Source organism: Sander lucioperca, chromosome 5 (assembly GCF_008315115.2).
Source record: "Sander lucioperca isolate FBNREF2018 chromosome 5, SLUC_FBN_1.2, whole genome shotgun sequence".
Classification (NCBI taxonomy): domain Eukaryota; kingdom Metazoa; phylum Chordata; class Actinopteri; order Perciformes; family Percidae; genus Sander; species Sander lucioperca.
In genome coordinates, this window is record NC_050177.1 from 27,653,299 (window position 1) to 27,671,796 (window position 18,498).

The 18,498-nt window shown below is 40.4% G+C and overlaps 1 long non-coding RNA gene and 1 pseudogene across 1 annotated transcript; one reads left to right on the forward strand and one right to left on the reverse strand.

Moving 5' to 3' along the window:
* LOC116057041 overlaps positions 1–18,498 on the reverse strand; it is a 395,907-nt pseudogene that overhangs the window by 198,973 nt on the left and 178,436 nt on the right.
* LOC118495151 lies at positions 5,984–17,029 on the forward strand. The gene is made up of 3 exons (XR_004897475.1): positions 5,984–6,328; positions 9,619–9,624; positions 17,020–17,029. It is a non-coding gene; the product is annotated as an uncharacterized LOC118495151 (long non-coding RNA).

Genomic DNA, 18,498 nt, shown 5'->3' on the forward strand with positions numbered 1-18,498 from the left:
GAATATGTGACAGCAATCATTTTTGGTTGTTAGTTAAAATGAGGAAGGGATGTCATAAAGCTCACACCAGATGGCAGACAACCAAAATCTCAGTGTGCGAGTGAAATGTAGAGGTGTAACAGAGCTTTATGCCTCTCTTGGGGGAAAGAAAAAAAATATAAGTTTACATTAAATGAGGCAGCTTCACAATTGTCTCCTCTTTTGCAGTGAACTAAGTGAATCAACCAGATTAAACTCAATACCCAACTTCAATCTATGTCAGGAATATAAATTGCATTTTGTGCATACAAGATGCCTTAACAAACTAAACATGGTTTCAGCTGCTGGTTGTTGTCACAAATGCGCACAAATCTCAATCACAAACACTTAAAGGTACAGTGTAGATTTTTGTTTACCACTAGTGGTGCTATAGAGCAATGTTTTAATGTGTGGATCCCCTAAGGGTTTGTATCTGTTCGACCAACAGAAGATAGTATGGAAGTGTATCTATTCTGTGAGTCAGGCGAGTGACAGACATCAAACACGTTTCTTTAAATACTTTCTATGTGGATTGCCCTTTAGACTCAGCCATACCTACACTAAGGCTAAAGGTACTTTCTTACAGCTAGCGGTTGCCGCTGCTGCATCCATGGTTATTGGGCACTTTTGTCTGAGTTGATGATGGTTGAACTTTTTCAACCTGCCACCATGGCTCACTGTGCGACCTTGGCAACCACAGAAGCAAGGAAAATTATGCAGGAGCTAATTTAGTTCTGCACTAGAAGGGCACTCAGAGAGCGTAGACCCCTGCCAAGGCCAAAGGTCCAGTCTTCTACTATATGCAAATTGGCACCAAAACCACTATGTCTGGATATATTTCCAAATCTATTAGAACCAGTTTTTTCCTCGCCAATTTATTTGGCCCCCTTCCCGACAAGCTAACATGACATTATATTGATTCCTCCCCTTTAGCTTTAAAACTGAGCCCATCTTAAAGACAGTAATGCCGGCCAAGATCGCAGACAGTCCCGGCAGGTCTCAGAAGGTTAAAATTATGTTGTAACCACTTTACATAATCTATACTTTTATAAGAATCTTTTAGCTTCTTGTGCTGAATCATGTTGTTTCCCCATGGCGCGGTAACTAATGTTCTGTGGCCCCGCCCCTGGGGGCTTAGAACCTCTGGTATAGGTTGTCTGCCAGGATCATCAGATGTAGCCATTAGCCACTGCAGCAGAGTTGTGCCCTGCTGTTGCCCATTTAAAAGACAGTGCACCAACAATGCTTGGCAGCAGAAGCAGCTGGAGGAGCACACTGTCTGAAAGCATCTTAAGAGGGTCGAATTTTAATGTGCTACATCCATTTCCTCCCTGTGAAGAATAAAGATGTTAACACAGTCTGGTGTCCTCTGGTCCACATAACATGCTACACAAGTGCCTCTCCGCCTGCAGGGAGAACACTCAGTGCACTAACATCAGTCTTTACGAGACACATCGGAGCACATAGCAGCTTGAGGCTGTGAAGAGGAGCAGAGGCCAGAGCAAAGCCAAACTAACTTCAGGGTAAAGGCATTACTCTTAGTCTTATTTTTTTGCATTGCTTTCATTTACTTGTTACCACCTAACACATCCTTGCATGACTGACATTCAAATTTCTGACTCACAGCCATATCCTGCCCACAAGCTCCACACATGCTAAAAAATTCAATGTCCAGCTCTTGTGAACACTTATAATACACGTAAATATATGAGCTCCACAACATTGCCTCAATGTCATCTTTGGTAACTTTGGCTAACATCACTGCTGAAAATAATTGACAAGCTGAGCTCTTTGCCCTCTGGCTTTTAGACCTCATTTGTCTGATACTTGAAGCTTGAAAACTATTTTTAAACAGCAAATTGCAGGTTGACAGGCAAAAATTACTTTGACAAAAAAGGCTCCTTCCAATTTGGATTAGTTCAAACAAACTGAAGAAAAACGTCATGCCACATGTTAAACTGTCGCAGCAGTTTTTCTTGTAGTTCAAATCAAAATAAAACTTGAAATAGTTTTCAGAGGTGAGAGTGAGTGAATCAGTTCTTCTAATCTTGGAGGATGTTAAGTAGGATGCACTTTAATCACTAGCTGGCATGCAGTTGCTGAGATTTCAGTAATATGTTTGGTTCAGCGTGTAGACACGCCCCTGCATCATTGTGTGTGTGGGTGTTTGTGTGTTTGCAGTAACCGGGTGTTTTGTTCTGGCAACAGCGAGGGGACTCCAGGCAGAGGCCGATGCACACTGGGGATAAGTCATTTCATGGATTCCCAGCCCTCCCAGGAATAACAAAGCCCTTTTCTCAATTTTTTATTTTGTAGATGAAAATAAAGACATGCAGCAGATTTATTTACTCAATATCTATCTTTAATAACCTTTCCGCTCTATCCTTATATTACATTGAAAAATAGATTGTTTTACCCATGATTTTTGCAATTTTGTGCTGCACTGGCAGGAACACAAATAAACAAATATGCTTTTGTTTCAGTTATACTGGCCACTTATATGAACAACAAAGATAACACAAGTCTGTCAATAGGCGAAGTGATTCCTCTGTCTTAATTACAGAACTCCATTAGGAGCCACAATGATCCTCAACAATAGTCTTCAAAGACAAGCGTGAAAATTAATGTAGACACTGAGAGAGAGGAAATGGTGTTATTATAGTGGAGAGGAATGAGTGCTGAGATTATTAGGGCTTTACAGGCCTCAAACTGTGTTTGTGAGAAAAGGCTTCTCTGACAACAGGACTCGCAGTGTAGCTCCATGTCCCTGCATTCATTTTCAAAGCTATCTATAATACTTCACAGAAAGGGGGCGAGCTCTCCTCATAGCCAAACACAGATGCTTCATGCTCCTGCATAATTCACTGTCATGCTCCAGAAACTGGAGTGAAACCGCAGAGCTTTTAATGGTTAGAGGTGCTGGTAGCTGAAGGGTCATTGTATCACTAATGACTGAGAGGGAAAGAGAATAAACGAGGACCATAAACATACCATTCTCCTATATTGCTGAAAACCAATTACATAATGTACAGCACAAATACAATTAATTCATAGCCTGAATAAATGAAATCCTGCTGTTAGAGAGAAAAGTGTATAGTACAGTTCAATCAGGAGAGACTTCATTAAGAGCGAACAATAATTTTTTTATTAAAGTGCATGATAAAAATAATTTGAGAAGGGACTTTGGCAATTAGACCCCATCGTGATGTAGTATATATAGGGGGGTAGTGATGCTGTGATTAGTTCAGGATATTTCCCCCTAAGGTCTAGACACTGGTGGTGTTGAAGAGAATTGCTAAGTGTGTAGCTCAAAGTTTGTTGTTGTTTCCCGAAGCGAAGGGAGTTTGAGAACGGCAACACACAGAGCAGAAGGTGAGGGACATCCAGCACGTGGCTCCCTCTGGTTGTCCCTCACCAGGCAGTTATCCTGGAAACGTACTTCTGCTGATCCAGACAAGGCTAAGAGAGATTGCAGCAAGATCTGGTTGGACTACTTTGTGTGGATGCCCACAGAGTAGAAGCCAGAGAGAGATGATAATAAACTAGAAAATGCATTTCCTGCGGAAAATGCGTGGGAATGCTGAATAGCTAAAGCTAAACTGGATGAATAGCTTAAATCTATAAGAAGTTGTTGAAGAAGTGAGAATAGTTGAAAAAGTGGAAATCGGTTTAATAAGTATGAATTTCATTAAAAAGTTAAAAGCTTATGCTAAACTGAACTGTTGGCTTTAAAAGTTGAATAATGACAAAAGATGTAGAACATTGTAAGGTTTGAGTAGATTTTCTAACTGATAATGACTTACAAATGCAGAAATATGAAACAAATAGTATGACAACTCTTAAAGCTCAAATGCATTGCACTGCACTGCTGAAAAATCTGGAAAATTGTCAAGTGAAGAGCTAAAATACATTGTTAGAAAAGCTGGAAGCTGAACTGTAATACTGTCAAAGATGAAAGTTGAAATGAATTTCCTGAAAAGGCTGAAAGAAGAAATACTTTGTATTATTATCAGACATATACACTGCATAGAACGAAAAAGCATCAATCTAGCTGAGATGAGATGTGAAATATATTGCCTGAAAAGAAAGGGGGCTGAACAACTTTGCATTGAAAACGAATAATGAAATACATTAATGACAAGCATGTTCAAAACACATAGTATACGATGATATTAAGGCATCGACATTGCCTAAATATGGATTGTTAGTTTATATGTGATCTGAAGTTTACTGAAACAATGTTAGTCTAAGGTGTTTATAGTAATTTTTATATTGAGTAATAATGTTGGAGTTTGGCCATCAAACACTATGTTCTGCTTTACAATAAACAACAGTCCTGACATATACATGAAAACAATGGCATGATCTGGAAAATGGTAAGGTAATGAAATGGTGTGTGGATCTTTGTAAGATATCGTGAAACAGATCATTGGTCTCACTGAACAAGTAAGGTGCAGATAGGTGACCTGGTTACAAATATATTTTAATTTTATTCAATTATATTACTGTTTTGAGTAAAAAATATTGTAGTAATTAACAACATAATTAGTATCTTCCAAAATGCGGTCATATCAACAGTACAAATAAAAACAAGCGTGATACGATGTTCATACAGAAATATTAATCACGTTTAAAAAAAGAAAATAGTTAGCAGCATTACAGCAAAAGATATATGATTGTTAAAAAACATATTGTAAATACATATCAATACATACAAAATAAGAATATAGAGTTCTTAATATTTTCAGTATGCACATATATACAGTAGCATGGTAGGACCGTCATACCGGCAATGTCAAAAATGTGTGTCTATGCATGTTTAAGTGTGTAGGGATGACTATTGAATTGAATTTAGAATGACCTAAGTTATATTTTAATTAATTGAACATCATTGAAATGAGCTAAAATGAATTTAAAAGAAAATTAGAAATGTAAAAAAGATCCAACACCATGGGGACACATTGGCCAACCAGAAAGAAACTTACTGTTTCCAAAAACAGTTTCCAAAAACAAAGTACCAAAGAAAAAAACTTGCAAATTCCCTCTAACAGTCTGTAATTTATGTATTTATTTATCCGGGACAGTGCACATTAATGAACAATCTAACATTTCTGTACAGACTGTAAATGAGCCAGGTTATAGCATAAATGCTAATTTTCACCTGTAGTCCCGAGTCAGGAAAACATGGTAAAGATGGTAGCTGAGAAAAAACACTGTGAAATATGTATTAATAACAAATTGGTTACTTGCAACACCAAAATCCATATCCCTAAACAGTAATTGTTTTCTACTACTTCTACATCTGTCATGTATCTGTTAGAAAACAGATCATGAGGGAAAGGAAAGTTTGATATGAAAATAAACAATATTAATTGTGATTAAAAAAAAACTGAGGCATGAAAATAAATAAATAAAATAAAATTGTTGTCATACTGTTGACAGAAAGGCAGCCAGTGAGCCCAATGGGTTAATACTGTATGTTGCAATGGTTTAGAATATAGTTTTTTTGTTTTTTAAATAAATAAAAAGAACATAGAAAAATACAATACAGCAATTCTTGCAAAACCAAAATCCATAGTGCCTAAACAGTAATTGTTTTTCTACTAGCTCTTTAAGGCAGGGCCCAAGGATGACCCCTTCCTGATTTCGTATTTTTTTGCATGTTTGTCACACTTAAATGTTTCAGATCATCAAACAAATTTAAATATTAGTCAAAGTTAACACAAGTAAACACAAAATGCAGTTTTTAAATGAAGGTTGTTATTATTAAGGGAAAACAAAATCCAAACCTACATGGCCCTGTGTGAAAAAGTGATTGCGCCCTAAGTCTAATAACTGTTTGGGCCACCCTTAGCAGCAACAACTGCAATCAGGCGTTTGCAATACCTTGCATTGAGTCTTTTACAGTGCTGTGGAGGCATTTTGGCCCACTCATCTTTGCAGAATTGTTGTCATTCAGCCACATTGAAGGGTTTTCGAGCATGAACTGCCTTTTAAGGTCATGCCACAGCATCACAATATGATTCAGGTCAGGACTTTGACTAGGCCACTCCAAAGTCTATGTTTTGTTTTTCTTCAGCTATTCAGAGGTGGACTTGCTGATGTGCTTTGGATCATTGTCCTGTTGCAGAACCCAAGTTCGCTTCAGCTTGAGGTCAAGAACATATGGCCGGACATTGTCCTTCAGGATTATTTGGTAGACAGCAGAATTCATGGTTCCATTTATCGCAGCAAGTCTTCCAGGTCCTGAAGCAGCAAAACAGGCCCAGACCATCACATTACTGTTGTTATTATGTTCTCTTTCTGAAATGTGGTTGTCTCGTCAGTCCACAGAGTATTTTCCCAAAAGTCTTGGGGATGATCAAGATGTTTTCTGGCAAAAATGAGACGAGCCTTAATGTTCTTTTTGCTCAGCAGTGGTTTTCGTCCCTGAACTCTCACATGCATGCAGGTCTCTTTGTTATGGTGGAGTCATGAACACTGACCTTAACAGAGGCAAGTGAGGCCTGCAGTTTGGATGTTGTTGTGAGGTCTTTTGTGACCTCTTGGATGAGTCGTCACTGCACTTTTGGGGTAAATTTGGTCGGCCGGCCACTCCTGGGAAGTTATGTTTTAACAGCGCGGGGGGGCAAACACTTTTTCACACAGGGCCATGTAGGTTTGGATTTTTTCCTTAATAATAAAAACCTTTAATAACTGTATTTTGTGTTTACTTGTGTTATCTTTGTATTATAATTAAATTTGTTTGACGATCTGAAACATTTAGGTGTAACAAACATGCAAAAAAATAACAAATCAGGAAGGGGGCAAACACTTTTTCACACCACTGTATATTGTCCCCATCAGTAGGCCTATGTCCTATCAACTAAACTAACTGAAAATTAAATATATCAATTGTGATAACATCAAATGGGTCCATAATGTATGTTTCATTGGTTTACAATATTGTTAGGCCGGCTACACACTGGCTGCGTGGCGTGAGCGTTCCGCTTCTGTTGCGTGGCGGCTGCGTGGCGTTTTCTATGTCTTTACACACACAGCGCTACAGCTGCTAGTCTTGTCTGTATACATGTATGTTTCCCATTGATTTACTGCACTCAAGCAGTAGTATATTTCATGACAAACATAAATATATACCGACCTGATTACAGCAAAGACAACATCGGCAGTATTGATGGCGAAATAGGCTACAGAATATTTCGCTCTGTATTGACAGGTACAATATTTGAAAATCGATAATTATTTATTATTTCTTTAAATTACATTTATATCTGCATTTATGTCAAAACATAGAGACTTTCAAACATCAAAATGTCATTTATTAAATGTATTTGTGTCAAAATGACATATAAACATCTTTTCGTATTCTATTTTGCCTGGAAACACTTTCTGTTTCTAGCCTGCACGCGTTTTCGCTGCGCCTGAGTCGTGCGTGTCACACAGACAGTGTGAAAGCTCTAATCTGTTAACATGGGAGCCAAAATAGGAACGGACACGCCACGCAGCCAGTGTGCAGCCGGCTGAAGCCCTACCATTAAAGGCTTTTTACATGGTGGTTAGACTGAGGCTAATATCCCATTTTTGGTTCAAGCTGCAGTCACCCTGTACTGACTATCGCTGTCATTTTAAACGTTATCACAACATTTAGCTCAGTTTACTGAAATCCCAAAAGAGGAGGGACAAAAGAGGGAAAACAAAAAGGTGACTTGAAAAATAAATAAAAATAAAATATATGAATTGTACTGAAACAGAAAAATAAGGATACAATGTATAAATCATATAAGGTGGAGATAAATAATAAAAATAACTTAAATACTATTGGTGTCGTACTGTTTAGGCAGCCAGATGGGTCAGTACAGTATGTTTCAATGGTTTACATTGTTGTTCAACCCTACAAATAAAGGCTTTTTACATGGTTGTTAGACTGAAGGCTAAAAAACCCAAATAATGTCTCAAGCTGCAGTATCTGTACTGAAAATTATACCAACACACTCATTTTAAATGTGTTATCCAGACATTTAGCTCAGTGTACTGAACCTTTAAAATAATTCAGGGTTATCCTTGACTTTGAAGGAACATAGGGTTAGAGTCACTTGATTGTCTTCTGGTTAGGAGACAATCATAGGAACAGTAGTTCTTGACTAGTTCTTTTGACAAGGCTTATTTAACCAAGTCATGTATTTTGGGCAATCTGAAGACAAAATGTTCAGCTTTGATTCTTCAATTTAAACACTGTCATAGCTTTTCAATAGGGTTTAGATAAGCCCAAGGCCGAGTTTACACATGTGAAAATTCTTTAACATGTCTACCAGCTCAAACCCCACACTAATAATTATAATTTTTGTAAAATATATTCCATGTCATCCTTTCCTTTTCCTTCTGTATGTATATATATATATATATATATATATATATATATATATATATATATATATATATATATATGTTGTGTCTTCCAAGAAAACAGATAATGAAGGAAAAAGAAAGGTAAAATAAATTAATAAAATAAAATATATTAATTGTGATGAAATACAAAATAAGCATACACTGTTCTAATTATACAATATATATAAATTATCAATGTACCAAAATAAATTGGTGTCTTAGAGTCAGTGTCCATGGGTCAGTAGCGTAAGTTGCTAATTGTTGAATCCATCCATTGTTGGCACAAACCAAAACTCTTAACAGAGCACAGTGTAATTGTGAAGATGTAAAGGGCTGTAACATTGTGACCTTTGATGATCCAGGGACTGTAGAACTGCTGCTTCCAGGTATCTGGCCGCAGATGGCAGGAGCAGAGGCCTTAGATTGAAAAACAGTAAAAAAAAATTATCCCTTGCATTCCTAATGCAAATATCAACCGCAAACAGTAATGCCATCAGTGTTTTTGTTAGTTCTCTGGTCAAAAAGGGATCTTGTACTAAGTTAATACAAATAACAGTTACCTTTACAACTTGGTTAGGGTGAAATATAATGCTGCACTGAGGAGGAGCTGTCTCTGTGACAGTGATGACTGACTAATGAATGATCAGCGTAAGTTTGGTTCCCCGCATCAGTTCACCTGGTCACTCGCCAAACGTCAACAGTAGTTAGGCTTTACTGAACTGTGCGCAGCATTGGATGCGAAGCTGTGGACGTAGGAGAATGAAGCGGGTCCTGACAAGAGAAAAACGAAAGTTGTTGTAATAAACTGCAGACCATGCAAAAAACATGTTCAAAAGTTACATAATACACAATAATTTAATACCTTGAACACTGCTGCAGGGCAACACAACATTTCTGTCCAGTGCCATTTTACACAGAGTAGTTTAGGAAGGATGAATGAGGTTCAGCTTATTGTCATGTTTAGCCTTCTTTAAAGTCCTGATTGTCTCCACTGTGTGAAGTGGAGTGATCACAGCAGAGGCAGACCTGCAGGAAAAAGTTAATTTAAATGACAATCTACTGCTAGCTGTAACAACGGTGTTGCAAAATTGCTGCATTATTACAAACTGAATACAGGAATAAAGACACAATTAAAGCAATATAGAAAGCACATATGAAATTAGAATCATTACCTTCGGTTGTGAAGACTCTTAAGCGCTGTCAGGTGGAAAGCAGGCAGTGGTGGTCCATTGTTTCAGTTTTTAGAACTAGAGAGAAGGTGAAGCAAAGGCAGGCAGGTGTTATCTCATCCTCTGCTTGGAAGAATGACTGGCTAGCACGAAGGTAAAAGTGTCCCTGTGTGGTCCAACAGTGATTGTCTGTCCATTGTTGATGGACAGTTAAGCTGCTGCTGCTGCTGCTAAAGCTTCTGTTCTTGGTTGTTGTTGGTCTTCAGTTTATTGTACAGGTGAGGTGGTATTTCCTGCTTTGGCTTTTCAGCCTGTCGCACCTACCCCGGTGCCATTAGGTCAGCTGCAGGGTCATCAGCTGGAGGCCACCGTTCACAGATGTTTCGCCCCCAAGACCAGTACATCTCCAGGCCCGCTGGCATGCTGGGGACGTTTCCCCGCCACCCCCTGCAGCTGCCTTCACATAATCTCTCTTGGAAAGACCAGCTGCTTCCTGAGGTCTGCCAACATCTGCCACTGTTTACCAGGTGCGAGCATGCTGCTCTTCTTCTGAGTAGGAGATTGGTGTGTACCACCAGGCTTTACAGGCTTTACAAACCTTGCCAGGGCATGCTCTTCTGTTGCCGGCGAATGGTTTGCTGCCACCCTACAGCTCTCCAGGATCTTGGCCAGTTTCGTCAGGATTTGATCATGGCGCCACCTGAAACGTCCTTGGGTCAGTGCCACACTGCATCCTGACAAAGTGTGTCGGAGGCTTGCCTTGACGCTCCCGCATAGATGACAGCCCACTTTATCACCATACCACAGTGTGAGATTCCTAGGGCATGGAAGGATATCGTAGGTCACCCTCAACAGGAAGCTGAGCCTGGATAGAGGAGTTCTCCAGATGTCTACCCTGGTGATACGCCTGTTGCTGGTAGCATCCCATCTTGTCCAGGCTCCACCACCATCGTCTCCTGCTGTCTCTTGGTGGCTTTAGACCAGAATTGCTGCGCTGCTCCCCAGCCCAGCCCAGCACGACTGGTCTGGACAGTCGTGCTTGGCTGGGTGAAGTTGTGATGAAGGAGGTGAGGCCAAAGCTGGTGGTGTCCTCACAGAGGACACAGGAGAACTGTGTCTCTCGTCCAGGGGAAAGCACACAGCTGCTGAATGTTGTCACAACCTGGCTCAAGGGCCATGACAAAAGAGGAATCCTGTTGCCGGCGACGGCCGAATCAACTAGCCCTGAAAATGGATGGCGCTGGGGCGTCGCGTCCATACCCGGCCGTCGCCGGCAACAGGAGCCGCGAGGGCTATGCCGCGACGATTAGGAGGGCCGCCGCGGTGAGCATGGAAGCCTAGGGCGTGGGCCCGGGTGGAGCCGCTGCGGGTGCAGATGTTGGTGGTAGTAGCAAATATTCAAACGAGAACTTTGAAGGCCAAAGTGGAGAAGGGTTCCATGTGAACAGCAGTTGAACATGGGTCAGTCGGTCCTAAGAGATGGGCGAATTCCGTTCGGAAGGGTGGGGCGATGGCCTACATCGCCCCCGGGCGATCGAAAGGGAGTCGGGTTCAGATCCAGGTGGAGCTTTATTCCCCACTAACTCACAGAGAGAGAGAGGCCCCACTGGATCACACAGGGGCCGTCACAATGTTTAGGGCTGTACTTGGGATGTACAGCCCAAGATATGTTGTAAATACAGTGGTATGCATAGGTTTAGACACCCATGCTAAAGTTGACTAAAAATAGGAATAAAAAAATCATCTTTTGGAAATTGATCTTAATGCCTTAATTAAAACAATGAGGAAAAATCCAGCCTTTAAGGACACCAATTTTCTTTGTGAATGAAGAATGTATCGTAAATAAATAAATGTTCTTCCTTAAAATACAGGGGGCATAACTATAGACACCCCTATGTTAAATTCCCATAGAGGCAGGCAGATTTTTATTTTTAAAGGCCAGTTATTTCATGGATCCAGGATACTATGCACCCTGATAAAGTTTGCATTGATATGGATCTTATTTCAGTTAGCTATGAGGCTAACTGAAATAAAACCATGCCAATCGTGAGATATGGTGAAGGGTATGTGATGATGTGGGGCTATTTTTATTCCAAAGGCCAAGGGAACTTTATCAGGATGCATAGTATCCTTGATCCATGAAATAACTGGCCTTTAAAAATAAGAATCTGCCTTCCTCTATGGGAACTTAACACAGTGGTGTCTATACTTATGCCACCTGTATTTTAAGGAAGAAAATTCTGTTATTTACGATACATTATTCATTCACAAAGAAAATTGGTGTCCTTAAAGGTTGGATTTTTTCAATTTTTTTTAAATTAAGGCATTAAGATCAATTTCCAAAAGATTATTTTTTTACTCGAGATTAACATCTGGTACAGCAATAATTTACTCTTTTAAATCAAACTGTTATTAATACATGTTTCACCCACTCACTTTGGTTATAGGTACAGACATTTTTTTCTTTGTCTTTTTCTTTATCTGTTAAACCCAACTACCATCTTTATGGACTGTTAGAGGACATGACACAGTATACAGGATTATGATAACTATAATATGTTCTCATCACACCAGAATGGAGACAAAGCTGCGGTTTAGAGATGAAAATGAGGTCCAGAAGTGTGTTCTTATCTGTGGTGGCAGCAGTGATGACTTGAACATATCCCCGGGACTGAAACAGCTCAAGGATTGGCTTACTTGCGTTGGATAAGTGATTCTCGTTGAAATCCCCACAGACAATGATAGGGTGGCAATCCATGACCTCCAATGAGTCCAACAGGCTTCCCAGGTTTGACAGAAACGATGTCACACTGTAGTCCGGAGGTCTGTACACAGCTGCAATCAAAGCACTCACTGGGGCTTCAACCTTCAGAGCCAAAAACTCAGGGTCAGTGACATTATGTATGTACTGTTTTTCACGTACTTGAATGTGCTCTTTCACATAAACTGCAACGCCACCACCACGTTTGTTGGCCATCTGTGGAACATTTGTGTAGGACAGGTGTCTGTTGCGTTTGAACATAGTGTAGCCCTCTAAATGGAGACTGTCTGCAACAAAGGAGCCTTGTGGGTGAGTTTCTGTGAGACACAAAACATCTGCTAGACACAGTTCATGGTGGCTCTTGATGTCATTCACATGACATGGCAAACCTTCTGTGTTATGGTGAACAATGGTCAGAGTGTCATGTCCGTTCACAGCCTGTGTGATTTTGAGAAGAGGCATCATGTCATCCAAATTGACTTGTCTCATGGTCCGTAGGGCTCCACTGATTTGTGGGTTGGCATATATTTTACTCTCATCCATATCCAGAATGTGCAGTCCGCTGAGAGAGGTCACTCTGCTGACAGCTACATAAGCCATGCCAGGTTCAAAAATGTGTTTCAGTGACACTACAGCTGATGTCCTTGTCATACCTTGAACCTTATGAATCGTACAAGCAAAGGCCAGTTTAACAGGAAACTGTCTGCGTACCACTCCTTTCTGTTTCATTTTCTCCTCTGCTCTGTCGATGTACACTAGATCGTCTGGTCCTCCTGGTGCTCTGTTACGATAATTCCTTCCAGCTGTTTCATCATCCATCTTGAGCCCGAGCATAGTGACATGTGCGACACCATTTTGTTCAGAGGATATTACCCTGACTAGCGTAGAGAAAGATCCATTCACCAATCCTTGAGACACGTCTATGTTTCTGGTGAGCATGACTCTGACACCTTCAGCTACGTTTAGCGTATCTGGTAACTCATTTCTGTTTCCTTTAAATGGTTTGGCTTGTCGTGCCATTCTGCCCGTCTGTGGATCCTTTTTGTAGTCGTCCGCATCAATCTTGGTGATGTGAGAATGGAGCAGAGCTAACATTGCAGAGTTGTGTGAATCAACTTGTTTATTAGTTGCAAAAATGTGTAGCACATCAGTTGGACACAGTTCTGGTTCGGTGACGGCCTGTGACAACAAAGCTCTGTCTGCCTCGGACAACTCCTCTGACTTTTCTTTCACACGGATCCTGTTCAACATCTCTGCAAAGGCAACATCATCCTTCTGACGCATAATCTCAGTCAGAGTGATCATCTGAAAGTGTTCCTGCCACAGGTCAATCTCACATGGGTCATACACGCAGAGAGCCTTGGACTGTCGCACTGGTGGAAGCTGAAAAAAATCTCCAACAGCTATTACCGACATTCCTCCGAATGGTCTCTGAATGCCTTTGATCTGTTTGAGTCTCGCATCAACATAGGCAAAAAGGGGCTTTGAAACCATGGACACTTCATCAATGATGAGGATTTCAGCATTTAACAGTTCAGATCTGACTTCATCCAAATTGTTACCAAGGCCTTGAAATGGAGGCTTTAGGCTTCTCGGAAGTTTGAGTAATGAGTGCAGTGTGGAGCCTGATATGTTGAAGGCTGCAGTTCCAGTGAATGCAGTCAACAGGACAGTTGGGTTTGATATGTCGGCCTCCTCAGCGCGTCTCGGCAGTTTGCACAGTATCTTAGATGCCTCAGAGTAGATGCATTTGATTAAATGTGACTTTCCTGTTCCAGCGCCACCATTGATGTAAAAGAAGAACTGCTGCGGATTTAGGCCACAGATTCGCTTTACACACCACTCTCTTACTGCATAAAACACACAGGCTTGTCTCTGGTTCAGATTCTGATACATTTGGCGTAACAGTATGGGATCAAATGCAGGGGGCTCTCTGATGGCTCTGATTTCTGTTGCAGCATTAGCCTGATTACTGTATTCCGGGACATTATCTTGTTCATTTTCACAATCTGGCTCTCTTGCCTCCAGTTCTTCAATACACTCCAACCTCACAACTTCCGATTCTGGCGCCAGATTACACCATTCATCGATCACACCTCTGTTCTGCTCAAACTCCTCAACAGCATTCTCAATCTCGTCACTGTTTTTCTCATATTTGTCTCTGTTTCGTTTCACAATGTGTTGGACACTCTCCAGATGATCACAACCTGGTAGTTGCACACATCCATTACTGTAAAACAACTCATATGTGGGGTAATACGGTCTTTTCAGTTCCTGCTCTGATCGGTAGGGAACATACAGTTTCAGTAACGTGCCGTAAAACTTCTCAGGATATTTTTCCTTGGATGTGCGGTAAAACCTGATGATAGCAGGCTTATCGTCTTTCCGCCTTTGCACAAATCCCATCTCATTCAGGAGGGGCAAAACATTTTTACCTTTCGTCTGTTTGCCATAGACAATTCTGCAAGTAGCTGCAAAATCAGCCAAACACATCTCCTCAAACTCCGGTGTTTCAGGTCTGGCTTTGTACTTGTCAGTCAAAGACGTCATCCACACATCTGAACATTCAGGTGTTGTGTTTTCCAGGGACGAGATGGGACGACTCATTTTCACTGCGTTGTCATCTGTCGGTATGAATACGACACCACGTGAACACTTCTTCATGTTAATTCCACATGCACGACTCACACATTCCTGAGCGCTGACCTCTCTTTTTTTGGAATACGCCTGCATTATTTCCCTCATTTCATCACATTCATTGACGTTGTCTCTGTTGGAGTTTTCGATGACTGTTTTGAGGTACTCAGACAGTCCAGATTCTTTTTTGGTAATGTAGCTGGTCAGATATATGATGCACGAATATGCGTTGAGAATATAACTGACATCAATATTGGCATTCCAGGCTTCAAGTAGATGTGGATTATATCCATTTACCCAGCAGTCCTTGGGGTCACGCTTCAGAATGACTGCACTGGATTTATTCACCATGTTAAGGCAGTGTTTGTACTCACTGTATGTCAGATTGCATTGAGCTAGGAGCTGCTGCAAACTCAGAGAGGCCGTTTCAGGTTCATTCAAAAGCAAGTTAAGTGGTTGGAGTTTTTGCTTTGCTTTTTCTACTTCCACTGGATCGATGCACTCACCAGGTCTCGTTATCATTGTGTTTCTGACAGGTGGTTTAGGAAAACCGAATCTGCAACCCGAGCTGAGACTTTTGAAACATGTCCTTGAATGATTTTTGCTGTGTGTCTGCACTTCTGTGACTTTTTTGTACAGATCAGGTTGTGAATGTGGGTCGGGCAGCTGAGCTGTGATGTATTTGGACACAAAATCTAACACAGTCTGATCGTCGTCTTCGTCAAAAACAGGAGCACCATCAACCCATATGAGACAGTGTATGTGTGGACTTCCGCGATGCTGAAACTCAACTCGGTAAAAGAAGTCAACGACTCTGCCTAGGGGCTCTGCAGGAGATAAGAGCAAATCCCTGAATAATGCCTCAACACGCTTATCAAACATGCGCATTGCTGTCACAGGATTGCTTCGCAGTATGTCACACTTAGCTGACCAGTCAAGCCCTTCAAAATCGACATCTTCACCTTGCTGCCTTTTTATTGCCTCAATAACCTCAGGCCATCGCATTTCAGCTGCAGAAAACGTACAGAAGAATGTAGGAGTTCCCAACTGTCTGATCATGGCAAAAAGATCTCTTGTAGTTTTCTCCCAATAGGCTGGAGTTCCCCTTAAAGGTTGCATAAACCTCACAGCGTCTTTGTTTCGCACCAGTCTCTCCACCTCACGTTTATCTTGCAACATTCCCGAGGTAATATTTCTTCCATCTCTCGTAAACGGTTTACCTTTCCTGAGCTGTATTGTCATACTCGATGTTGCCAAATGCATTTCTGTCACAAACTGTGCAAAGAACAAGAAGTTTGTGTCTCTGGCGAAACGATCATCAACACCAAAAAGCCTTGCTTTGAAATATTTACTGGGTGTTAATTTAAGAGGTCTCTCTTCATCCAGTGTGTTCTGACCAGTCGGAAACTGTACAGGGAAAGCCATGGCCTCCAGTTTAGGTGTTTTGAAAAAGCTGACAGGATTATTTTTTTCGGCAGGTGCAACAGAATAGATTCCTTCGCTGAAACATAAAATTTCCTCTGCCACGTCACAAGGCTGAAGGCATGATTCCAGAGCGAAACCACCGTTTGGCATGTCACCATGTTCGTCGTCATCTCTCTGCTCATTTGGTTGTTCACCATCACATGACAACATGTCTATATCCTGTTCATTTTCAGGCTCATTTTCTGCCTCACACAGTGCATTACTCTCACACCTGTCAATTTCCATTAAATCAGTTTCATCAAAATCATCTTCCTTCATTGTAGCATCCACATCATCATCTTCATCATCCTCATCAGGAAGTGTTGGATCACATAACTCAGCCTCATCTCTGATCGTTATGTCCTCATACTGTGGATGGATCTCTTTGAGTTTATGCAGTGCACGCATGAGTTTAGACCATGTTACTGTCTGAAAAAGTTGGTGACCCTTATAACACAATCGTCTCTTCAGTTTTACTCTCATCACCTGAGACTCACTTCTCAGTCTGGGTAATGCTTCTACGGTTTCCTGTACCTCAGACGGGACACACACAACATTTCCTCTTATTAGTCTCTGGCGGCCTAGTTAGTTTTACTTTAGAAAACCAATCTCACAGTTTAATGAGTACTTTTTAGGCTGGACAACATATTAACTTATTCAGTTAATATATTCAGTTATTCGAAGTGTCCTTCGTGATTCATATTTAAAAACGTTAGAATGTATATTGTGGTAATACTTCTTTTTAAGGACGCAATTTATTTCCCTTTAATATGATACAAAACTCTTAGGACTTAATCAATATATCATAGTTCTGTGCAGTGTGCTTTTAATAGCCACAGTACACAGAAGTAATCATCACCTGGTGTAAATCATATGTAAATGGCTTTTTTCTAAACAAAACTTAAACGTGTACAGATGCTAAATAATTATCTACAGTCGAGTTATGTGATCTATTATCAATTTCAGTTATAGTATTACTATACTTACCAATCAAAAGTGCACAGCAGTATCGATGTTCTGTTGAGAAAACCAGTGACAAACTGAGAGTTAGTGGGTTCAAGGTTACAGTGTACAGAGACAAAAAACTCAGTAAATAGTAAAATGCTGCTATAACAGCAAGTCTGGCTGTGAGGCAGAGCAGCTATTTCATTTTTATTTTATTTTTTATGAATACACACAATGCCACAATGTCAGTTACAAGCTAAACAGTTTAAAGATTAGGTTCATTGACAAAAAACAGATTTAAGAGGACTGCTAACGTTAGCTAAGTGCTAATCTTGTGCACTTATGCTTGCTCTAAAAAGTTAGCCGGAGATTTTTATTAACAGTATTATAACTTACTATTAACACTTAGCATCAACGGTCATCACTCTCATAGAGCACCTTACCATACATCCCTTTGTATGTGTAATTTTTATTTTATTCAATATGTAGTATATTTTCGTTTATTGTCCATATTATTCATGTGGAATGTCTTTTATCATCCTGTTTATCATGTAAGTATGTTGTGTGTGATGTCTTTAGGCTACAGGGACCTTGAATTGAACCTACCTACCTAGCTAGCTACCTATCACTAAGTGGGGTCTAGCTAACAGTGTGATAGAGCAACATTAGCATCATTGTTGTCTTGGTATTACATTTTCCAGCAAGAACACAGTTGGTTTGCTTTTCCATTGACAATAGCTAAACCACTAACAAGTTGCTTTATGTCAGTTAACAAAGCTAATATTAGCTAAAGATAGCTACCAATAATTCTATCAACGCTGCTATCATTAGCTAATATTAGCGCCAATGCTAACGCTACCTTAGCTAATATTAGCTAAAGATACCAAACTGCTATCATTAGCTAGCGTTACCGTTAGCGTTAGCATCACGTTAGCTTTAGCATCGGCGCTAATATTAGCTAACGATAGCTAAGTATAATTTACCAAGCTGTAACGTTACAGTCAAACATTTCGCTCTTAATTCATGTTTGTATTCTGTATGAAGTGTAAACCAATGCCAGCCTTTTTTAAAACACCAAACCTGTATTTCTACCGTTCAAAAACGTTATTAGATAGCAGA